Source organism: Dermacentor variabilis, chromosome 2, assembly GCF_050947875.1.
Source record: "Dermacentor variabilis isolate Ectoservices chromosome 2, ASM5094787v1, whole genome shotgun sequence".
Classification (NCBI taxonomy): domain Eukaryota; kingdom Metazoa; phylum Arthropoda; class Arachnida; order Ixodida; family Ixodidae; genus Dermacentor; species Dermacentor variabilis.
Window position 1 is genome coordinate 174,015,496 of NC_134569.1, and position 11,132 is coordinate 174,026,627.

The window sequence follows — 11,132 nt, forward strand, 5'->3', positions numbered from 1 at the left end:
CACCGCAAGACAACAGCCTGCCATCAAAAATCCAACGGACTCGCAGAGCACTTTACAAAACTTTTTTAAGACATGGGGCCCTGTAACGTAATACTATTCCAATATGTCTTCATTCCAATCTACTGACGTTAAATTTGCACAACCGCCGACGCAAGCATCGGGCGGTCACCCGCAGGATTGTCTCAACAGACCAATCAAACGCTCTCCTGGTTTATAGAAGGTCATTTTTGTTTGATCTAAAAACGAAAGCATTGCCTACACTGAATGGCTTGTCTTATATGATTGGCTTACAAGAGGCGAGGAGCACGCTTAAATGGAGAGGGATTCGATTGGGCCAAGCCACTGCGCTGAAAATCGATAACCGTACGAATGGGGTGGTGCCGGCGACTGCGATTGCTCCGCTTTCCCTTACATAGCTCGCGGTGGCTCGTCGACAGCCGCGGAGGCATGCAACGGAAGCTTAAGAATGACGCTAAAGCGGATCCTCAGCAAAGAAGAATTTTCAGAACGAGGTCGTAAACGTGCCGAAAGTGCTCTAATAGGTTACACGGCCACGCAAGAAGTTTTATTACACATAAATAAACCCATGCTCTCCGGCAGGTGCGAGCAGCCAGTGCCTGAGCGATCGGCGGCAGCCATCTTGTATTCCTTTCAGAACGGGGCAGCCTGCGGCTATTCAAAAAAAATTCAGTTTTGTTCGGCAAATTAATGCGTATTTAACGCGTAGACGTCACTTTGACGCGGTAAGTTTTTGCGGTTTTGTGACGTCGCCTGACAGGCAGATGAAGTGGGTACAGCCCGAAAACTTTTGGCCAGTAGCCGAGGGCCAATTGAGAAAAGGCGTCGATTCATAAATAACTATTTTTCGTTTGTTCGGTCGAATCATTCATAATGAGTGTGTACATGTCGTATCAGATGGGGAGCTGTCGCGGTTTTCTTGACGTCGCGTGACAGACAGGTGAAATGGGGGTGGTACAAAAACGTTTTTCACCAATCGCGGAGGGCTGGTTGCATAATTGGGAAAGAAAAGTTTAGCATAGTTTTACGTTATAGCGCCCATGTTTTCCATGTATGTGAATGTCGAACACGAAAATTGGGACCAGATTTTGCCTTATGTAACTTTTGCGTTCAAGACCGCTAAGCAAGAAACAACACGGATGACTCCGTTCTGCCCCGTTCACGGTCGAGAGGTACCGACGATGTTGGATGCAGTGCCCCCACACGAATGCGATGACGCTAACACGGATGCAGATACGTTTATACAACGCGGCGTAGAAGCTGGACAGCTCGCATGAGTACGGATTTGTCGACAGCAGGACTACGATGCAGGCTGCTACAATATTCGCCATAGACCGGTAGCCTACGACACCGGCCACAGAGTGTGGCTTTGGATGCCCATCCGAAAACTCTCAGGGACTATGCAAGAAGCTATTAAGGCGATGCTTCGGACTATATCGACTACTACTACGCCTAAGTGACGTCACCTACGAGGTAGTCCCAGATAACCCCTTTATCACGAGGCACTGCCAATACCGGCCTGAAGGTTTGCACGTAATGCGCAGGAAACCACACGTCAGCGAGTCATTGCGCGAGGAACTTCACAGCGGTGACCTTGTGTAGCATCGAGACGATGCTTCCTTTAGAGGGAGGCAAATGCCGCGCCTATGTGAACGACAAAGACAACGATGGGAGCTTTAGTAGGCTTTGTCTCTTGCATCGCCGTAGCTGAGATTAGTAGACGAAGTCATCTATAGGCTCGGCTACTAAAACAAGCTGTTTTTGTTATACGTGTGCTCGTCTCCTATCTTCGTTGCACCGTATATATATATATATATATATATATATATATATATATATATATATATATATATATATATATATATATATATATATATATGCACTGACAAACTGTTTACTGTTTCCATTACGTCTTCTCTCTCTCTTCACTTCCTCTTTTTCTTTTGATCGGAACATGACATCCTCCAGGTCTTTTATCGCCGTTCTTCCGTGGATGGTATGGCGCTAAGTTACCTACAGCTGTAACTTCTGTTTTGCCTGCTGGCCCTTCAAAGCGCACCGACTACAGTTTAGCCTGCTGCTTCACAATTTTGAGGGCATTATAAGGTCCCGCGATAGGATTTTTCGAGTCATCAAGACCTTTCGTACTAGCACCATGTCTACAGGTTGTATGTTCGGCATTTGAGTTGCATGGCGCCAGTCGTAGTATTGCTTTATTGTACTTTTATACCAATTGTGGTCCTCTGACGTATTCCTGTTTTCCGGAATGTGGATCTTCCCTACTACGGCAAGTTCGTATTCTGCTGGTAACCACGTCGTCATCGGAAAGGCAGCAAACTGAGCGCTACAGCCAAGTCCAGCTGTGGTGGTGGTGATAAACTTTATTGAAAGGGAGAAGGGTAAAGGGGGACGTGGCTGACGGTTTGGGCTCAAGTAAAGCCCTGGGTCTGCTTGGCCTTCGCCCAGTCCACCAGTTCCAGCTGTCGGTCGACGTCCCTGGAACTGAGCCAAGCTGTCCAGTCAGTCGTGCTGCTGACGGGGGGGATGAGAGAACGGGAGCGAGGTGCAGTCCCACATTATGTGTGTGAGTGCTCCTGTTTCTGAACAGAGCCTACATTGGTCGCTTTCCTTGCCCCCTGGGGTTTGATATTGATTATGGCGCCTAACCGCTATCTCAATAGCACACTTCCATACTTCACGAAATTCTGCGTATACAGAAATGAAGGTCTTCAAGTCACGTATTAGGGCTTCAGCTAGGGCATTTCCTTCCGGGTGATATGGTGCTAAAAATCTGAAAATGATGCCGTTTTCTGCTGCCCACTGAAGGAGCCTTTCGCTGTGGAATGCAGGTCCATTATCAGAGAAAGTCACCATGGTGTGTCTGAATGCCTCTCTTTCAGGCATTGGGATCACACTGTTTGCATCTTCACTTCCGGATTTGGGTGCCGTCATTCATGTGCACTAGCCCACAGCCACTGTAAAAGACTGAGTCCAGCCTACACCCTCCCCTTTCGCTTTAATTTCAGTGAAATTGAGAAGAACGACTTCCACGGGGACATCTGAATACACAGGAACGGCCATCTGGTTTCCTTTTGGGTAGAAAGTCTGAGGTTGACGACTGGTCTTGGCGTACTCCTCTAAATCGGCTTTCATGTTCTTCAACGTAAAACGCTTCTGAATTTTCGAGTAGGCACGCCGAAAACCATCACGCCCTCCTGCGTGTGCACTGTCGTGATATAGCCGCAATATTTTAGATATGCAGCTTTCAGGGACAACAAACTTTCCGTCGATTAATTTTAGCTCTTCAGTGTCTTCCCATACACTTCAAGGCGACGTGTATCTTGATATTTGTTTATTTGCGGTATGTGCAATCTCGATAACGCGTCTGTGTCAGGTAGCTTTTCACCATGTCGGTGGCTAACATCAAAAGTGAACTCCTCAATTTCGCTAATCCATTTTGCCAGTCTTCCCTTCGGTTGTGTGAGGCTCAGAAGGTATGTGAAAGCATGATTGTCCGTGAAAGCTCGAACTGACGGCCCGAAAAAAAGCTCCTGGAATATTCGTAACGCCAGCATTAGTGCTAATGATAAGGCCTCGTTTTCCGTGGTCGTGTTTTACTTCGGCTTTTAAATAGGTGTAGGAGGTAATGGCCTTAAACTGGTGGCTTCGGTCTTGATTTGAATCTCTTTGGTATAACACTGCTCCGGTGCGATGATTACACGCGTCAGTGCAGAGTTCGAAGTTTTCGGCGGATGCGGATAATGTCCGGATTTTATCTGAAGATAATGTGCGCACCAGCTCTTTGTATGCATGATCGCAGTCGTCACTCCAGACAGATGGAACTTCCTTTTGAATGAGCATCGTAAGACACCTGGACATCGCCGCAAAGTCTTTAATAGCGCCCTGAGAAGTCCAGTCCTAAGAACGCACGCAGTGAGTGAACATCGTATGGTTTATGCAGTTCTTTGACTCATTGAACGGACTGTTCTTCTGTCGTCTTCTTGAAACCGTTCAGGACTCTGTCAAGGAATACCACCTTTCTGTGAAAGAATTCACTTTTCTTCTTGGTTATATTTAAATGTGATTTTCTCAATGGTTCTAGTAGATGAGAGACGTGGGAACAGTGCTCTTTATCGGTACGAGATTAAATCATGATGTCATGGACATTGCAGATATATCCTATGATATTTTCAACTACACCTTTCTTCATGCGCTGAAACCAAGCGCCCGAGTTCTTTCAACCGAATCACAGACGGTTGTATTCATACTTATCAAACGGCGTTACAAATGCCGTGTACTTCCTAGATGTTTCCTGGAGGTGTACATTTGCACAAATCGATTCGTGATAACCATAGACATCCTCCAGTATCATTATTGATGTCGTCAATCAAAGGCATAGGGAATGGATACAACTCTGCGTCTTTATTTACCGATAATGAGTAGACAGTCGCAAAGAACTATCTTCTTTACAGAGAATAGTTACGGGAGACGCAAAAGGTGATGTTAAGGGCCTTATTATTCCAACGTTAAGCATTTATTGCAGCTCTTATTTCAGCTATGTTTTTCTCTCTTGAGAGATCCTGTACTCTCTGTTCCGTACAATACTCGTGTCACGAACTTCAAAGGGTACTTCAGGCGCAAAACCTGCAGGTGGATTTGTATCCAGGCATATAGGTTCCGGAAGAATTGTCCACACATCATTAGCGCATTTCGCAGTCATATTCTGTGTCGGTGTCTGGTCACTTGAAACCAGAGAGTCTAGGTCAATTCATCTTTCCAAGAAATGTTCATTCTTAGCTTCCTCATTTCGGGTCTTGACAGTGTAAACAAGAACTCGACATCACACATAACCAGCGCTTCTACTGGGAAGTCCTGCCCAGCCAAATGTATATTGACTTTCGTCCACGTATGCAGTGTTCAAGATGATCCATCATAGCTCTTAACCTTTACCACTTTATATTGTGGCATGTCATCTGCATTCACCATGCTTTGATTAATCAGACTCACTGAAGCTCCTTCGTCAACTAGACGACTTACTTCTTTTCCGGTAATAAGCAGTGCAGTTTGCAAAACGTTTGGTCGAATCAAGTAGGCAGCCTCGTTCTGGGTACACCGGTCGGGCTGCGCACCCACGTTTATTTGTTTATTGTCTCCTTGACGTCTGTGCTGCTAAGGGAATAGTCAGAAGCTATGCTTCTGGTGGGTGCTGTCATCGCTGTCGGTGTATTACCCAGATGAACTCTGGCAGAATGGGTCCAATTATGCTGTGCAGCGGGCCCAGGGGCTTCATGGAACACGCCTTTGGGGCACCCCTGTAGGTCTTCAATTGCCTTGGGCGACCTTATCTGCACTTCCCTTTGGCATTCCTTTGTCATACCGTGAATGACTAATGGAACAATGGATGACTCAGGTAAAGTAGGATTTGCTAATAGTAACAGCTGTCTCTTTTCGTACAAATAGTCAATTAGTGACCTTGAGCTTTGCTCAAAAGCCGAGATACAGCTTGCTCTCCAGTGATCCAAGGCGTCATCCTGATGGTCTGCAATGAGGAGCTCATCCCATTTTTTAGCGTTTGGTACATGGAACAGCGCCACATTTTGCACCTTATTCTGTGACGCTACCCGGCAGTTGTTTTCACAAGCGTATTCAAAGAATTTCACCCAAACGTCCGCCGACATGGACATCCCAATCGAACATGTCGATTTTCACTAATTCAGCTCTAGGACCAGTATGAGCGCGTAGAGTTTCTGTTAGCACAGCAAGCAGTCGTCCATGCTGCTCAATTTGTAACGCCTGCAATTTCGACATCTGCTCGATAAGCACAGCAGTGTCCTGGCTATTGTCATTTCTAAAGGGATTGCTACTTGATAACCGTCTGAAGTGCTTTTCATGGTCGGATATTTTGATATTGATAACCACATACATCAGCCGATGAGATCCGCCTCGGTGACTTCATCCCTACTTGCGATGAACTGGAGCAGACTCGGTGACGTCGCTGTCTCCTGGAACGCGACTTGTTCTTTATCTTTGGCTTGGTATGACGTGAGGTACGGTTGTCTCGCTGTAGTAGTACCAATTCGTACTTCTATCCACATCCTGTCCGGCTACTCCTAATGTAAAATAAAAGATCCGAAACTGACAGTCTTTACTGATTACATTCCATCTTCTTCCTCTCTCTCGTCACTTCCTCTTCTTCTTTTGATCGGTACATTACACACGCACGCACGCACCCCCCTATATATATATATATATATATATATATATATATATATATATATATATATAATGAAATGGGGTTTATTGTAGCTCGTTCAAGGGATCGCAGGTAGCTCTAGATCACGAGTCCTAGCGCTTCGCATCAACAACCCGCGCTCGTGCCTCGCGCCGCAGCGGTGGCAGTCCGCACAGTGCCACATGCATATTACCCACTACAACTACAGTGCCACTTGCATATTACTCACTACAACTTCCCCCGGGGCGAAGAGGAGCCATCCTGGCGACCTAAGGCGATGATACGATAAGGGGGTCGTGGTACGGCTTCAGCCGGCTGACGTGAACAGTCTCGCGGCCACGGCGGCGTTTGTCCGGAGATGGCGTCACCGGTTCGACCACATAATTCACAGGCGAAGTACACGCGACGATCCGGTACGGACCTTGATATTTTGGAGCAAGCTTTGGGCTAAGGCCTGGAGCTTGGAAGGGCAGCCGAAGCCAGACGTGAGAGTCCACGGCGAAGGACTGTGTGGGCTGATCGTTGTCGTGGCGATCTTTGTGGATTCCTTGGGTATCCGACGTGAACGAGCGAGCAAGTTGGCGGCACTCTTCAGCATGGCGAGCAACTTCGGAAAGAGGGGTGAATTCAGAGGCATCCGGGTGATATGGTAGTACGGTGTCGAGGGTAGTGGATGGTTCACGGCCATAAAGAAGGAAAAATGGTGAGAAGCCTGTGGTAGCCTGAACGGCGGTATTGTATGCGTACGTCACAAAAGGGAGGACATCGTCCCAATTGGAATGATCCGACGCAACATACATGGTGAGCATGTCCCCAAGGGTGCGGTTGAATCGTTCCGTTAGACCGTTAGTTTGTGGGTGATACGCCGTAGTGGTGCGGTGAATAGTGCGGCACGCGGCGAGGAGCTCATTAATAACTTCGGACAAGAAGACACGGCCTCGGTCACTGAGCAGTTCTCGCGGTGCGCCGTGCCGTAAGACGAAATGCCGTAAGATGAATGCGGCGACGTCGCGAGCAGCAGCCGAAGCAAGTGCAGCAGTTTCAGCATATCTTGTCAGGTGGTCTACTGCGACAATTATCCAACGATTGCCGGTAGCACTGCATGGAAGAGGCCCATAAAGGTCGATGCCAACCCGATCAAAAGGACGTGCAGGACAAGGTAAAGGTTGCAGAGGGCCTGTCGTATGAGAAGATGTCTTGCGTCGCTGACAGGCTGCACATGACCGAATGTATTTGCGGACATAAGAATACATGCCGCGCCAGTAGTACCGCTGGCGGAGCCGCTCGTAGGTTTTCAGGACGCCAGCATGAGCCTGTTGTGGGTCTGCATGGAAATACGTGCATACATCGGAACGCAAATGGCGAGGGATGACTAGCAGCCATTTGCGACCGTCGGGCTGATAGTTTCGGCGGTACAAGATGGCGTCCCGTAGCACGAAGTGGGTGGCTTGGCGACGAATGGCTCGAGGGCATGTAGACGTTGAAGAACTGCTAAGAATGTCAATAAGAGACACAATCCACGGATCTTTTCTCTGTTCAGACGGCATGTCACTAACGGCAAGCGTAGCAACCGGGCACTCTATGGGTGAAGGTGGCCTTTCGTCGGATCGCATGGGCGCACGGGAGAGCGCATCTGCATCAGAATGTTGGCGCCCGGATCGATAAATGACGCGAATGTCAAATTCTTGGATCCGAAGAGCCCAACGTCCAAGACGCCCCGACGGGTCTTTCAGTGACGCAAGCCAGCAGAGCGCGTGGTGGTCTGTCACAACGTCGAACGGACGGCCATACAAGTAAGGGCGAAATTTGTTTAAGGCCCAAACTATAGCTAAACATTCTTTTTCCGTGACAGAATAATTGGATTCTGCCTTCGTGAGAGCACGACTCGCATATGCAACCACATATTCTGGAAAGCCAGGCTTCCGTTGTGCAAGGACGGCCCCAAGACCAACGCCGCTGGCGTCGGTATGAACTTCAGTCGGTGCACTCGGGTCGTAGTGGCGTAGAACAGGCGGTGAGGTAAGCCGACGGCGCAAAGTGGTGAAGGCTTGGTCACATGCCGGAGTCCAGTCGCGAAGGTCACCAGAGCCAGCCAGGAGCTTCGTCAGGGGAGCGATGATGCAGGCAAAATTGCGCACAAAGCGGCGAAAATAAGAGCAAAGACCGACGAAACTGCGGAGCTCTTTCACTGTAGTCGGCCGCGGAAATTCTGCGACAGCACGAAGTTTGTCAGGGTCGGGAAGGACGCCGTCTTTGGACACGACATGGCCAAGTATGGTCAGCTGGCGGGCTCCGAAGCGGCACTTTTTCAAGTTAAGTTGAAGGCCGGCGGTGGTAAGGCAAGTAAGGACTTCGCGTAGACGAGAGAGGTGAGTGGTGAAATCAGGGGAGAAAACTACCACGTCGTCTAAATAACACAAACACGTCTTCCATTTGAGGCCTCGTAGAAGATTGTCCATCATCCTTTCGAATGTCGCGGGTGCATTGCAGAAGCCGAATGACATTACTGTAAACTCATACAGGCCATCAGGCGTAATAAAAGCTGTCTTCGAGCGGTCGGATTCAGCCACTGGCACTTGCCAATAGCCCGATCGCAAGTCCAAAGAAGAAAAGAATTCGGCACCATGAAGACAATCCAGGGCGTCATCTATGTGCACCCCGCACCTCCACCAAATGAAATGGGGTTTATTGTAGGTCGTTCGAGGGATCGCAGGTAGCTCTAGATCACGAGTCCTAGCGCTTCGCATCAACAACCCGCGCTCGTGTCTCGCGCCGCAGCGGTGGCAGTCCGCACAGTGCCACATGCATATTACCCACTACAACTACAGTGCCACTTGCATATTACCCACTACAATATATATATATATATATATATATATATATATATATATATATATATATATATATATATATATATATATATATATATAAAACAGTTTATTGCTGGTTTAAGTTTCGGACACACCTTCTTCACTTTGCTACATAATGGCCGTTAACTTCTAAGCACCCCCCGACCCGTATTGCTGCACCAGCTTCTTTCATCCCTCTGCACTGAGCATCGCCACCTGGGAATCGGCCTTGCTGACAGCGGTGGCCTGGAGCTCCTCGTCGTCTTCAAGCCGTTCTTCACCAGACCACTATTTCAAGGGCAAGAAGAGCAAATGGTCGCTAGTTGCAAAGCCGATACTGTAGGGTGGGTGACTAAAAAGTTCCCAGCAAAAATCTTCAATTTTCTCTTTGGTTTGGATAGCGGTGCGAGAGATGCGCGTTGTCATGAATGAGGACTATTCCGGATGAAAGTTTCCCGCTCCGTCGATTTCCAAACACTCAGTTTTTCAGGCATTTGTAGTACACGACTGCTGTAATTTTTGTCCCGTGTTAATGAAAGCAACCTGAAGAACGGTCCTTCCATCCCAGAACACGATAGCCCCCATTTTCCAGTTAAAGTAAAGATATTGCTTGAATTTTCTTCTGCATTGGTAAACACAGATGGCGCCACCGCATTGACTGCTGTTTCCTTTATGCGTTGGTGTAGACTATCCATGTCTCATTGCCCTTAATAATGCCGGAAAATAAGTGCTCTCTTTCTTGTCGATAGTGGTACGAAACTATTCACCCACTTGACATTCTCTGCTATCTGCGTTGTTCGGTAAGCATTGTCGGTTGCGACCTTGTACACGGTTTGTGGTACCCGATCTTTCAGTTACAATTCGGTAACTAGTGATGCACTCAAGAAGAGGGAATTGGTCAGCCGGAGTACTCGACGCCGATCGTGGATCAAATTGAAGCTGGTCGTCCACTTTCTGGATGATATCATCGGTATCGATACTAGCCTGACACTCCACTTATTATGGATATTTGTGCGGCTATTTTTGTAGATTTCCCACTATTGGCTAACTTTTGCTCCATTGATTACTGTAGGTCCATATGAAAGGCACAACTGGCGCTGAATTCGGGCAGCTGATAATTCTTTTGGGCACAAAAAAATTGAATCACAACGCATTATTCGCAGCTGGCTGGAGCAACCATTTTCGCAGACATTGTCATCATCATCATCATCATCATCATCATCATTTATTATTCTCTTAAGGGCCCCATGTGGGGTATTACATAAGGGGGAGGCAAAACAATAATACAAACATCGAATGAATAGTCATGTACAACGCAAAAAAAGGCAACAACAGTGAATGTCGCAGACATTCAATGACCAGCAGACGACTACTCCATCAAAACAACTGCAGTGCCTTTGGAAACAATCAACAATTGGCACTGCATGCGTTCAATTATGTTTTTACTCGTCAATATGTAAATATAAATAAACGGCTCTTACTTTTCTAATACGCCTCGTACACAGAGTGTTTCAGCGAACACCTTCAAAACTTTTTAATGGTTTCCTGTGGCAGATAGCTCAATTCTAGTTTATGAGCCGGTCTACTCGAGGCGGCGGACACTAACTACAAAAAAATTGAAATACAAAATCGACTAATTACCAATAATTCACAAATTAATTTTAGCTAATTATCTTATGGCGCATATTGCAATTTACAAATTGTAGCCGTGGAGTTCATAAAGCAGATCCACACAAAACGAATTCTCAGGACGACACCAGTTTCTAGATATAATTCCCAAACTTTACGGGAAAATGCCTTGGCGTTCCGGTTACTTGTGTGCTTCAATGCCTAAAACGACGTTTTTTCACAAATTAACTTGAACGCCATCGCATTTCTCCACAAACTTCGGGAATTAGCATTTCAAAACCGGTGTCTTCCTGAGAATTGGTTCCAAGTTGATCCGCTTTGCGAATTTCACGGCTACAGTTTGAGAATTGTACTATGAACCATCAGGTAATTAGCTAAAAATTAATTAGTGCTATTTTGGTAAT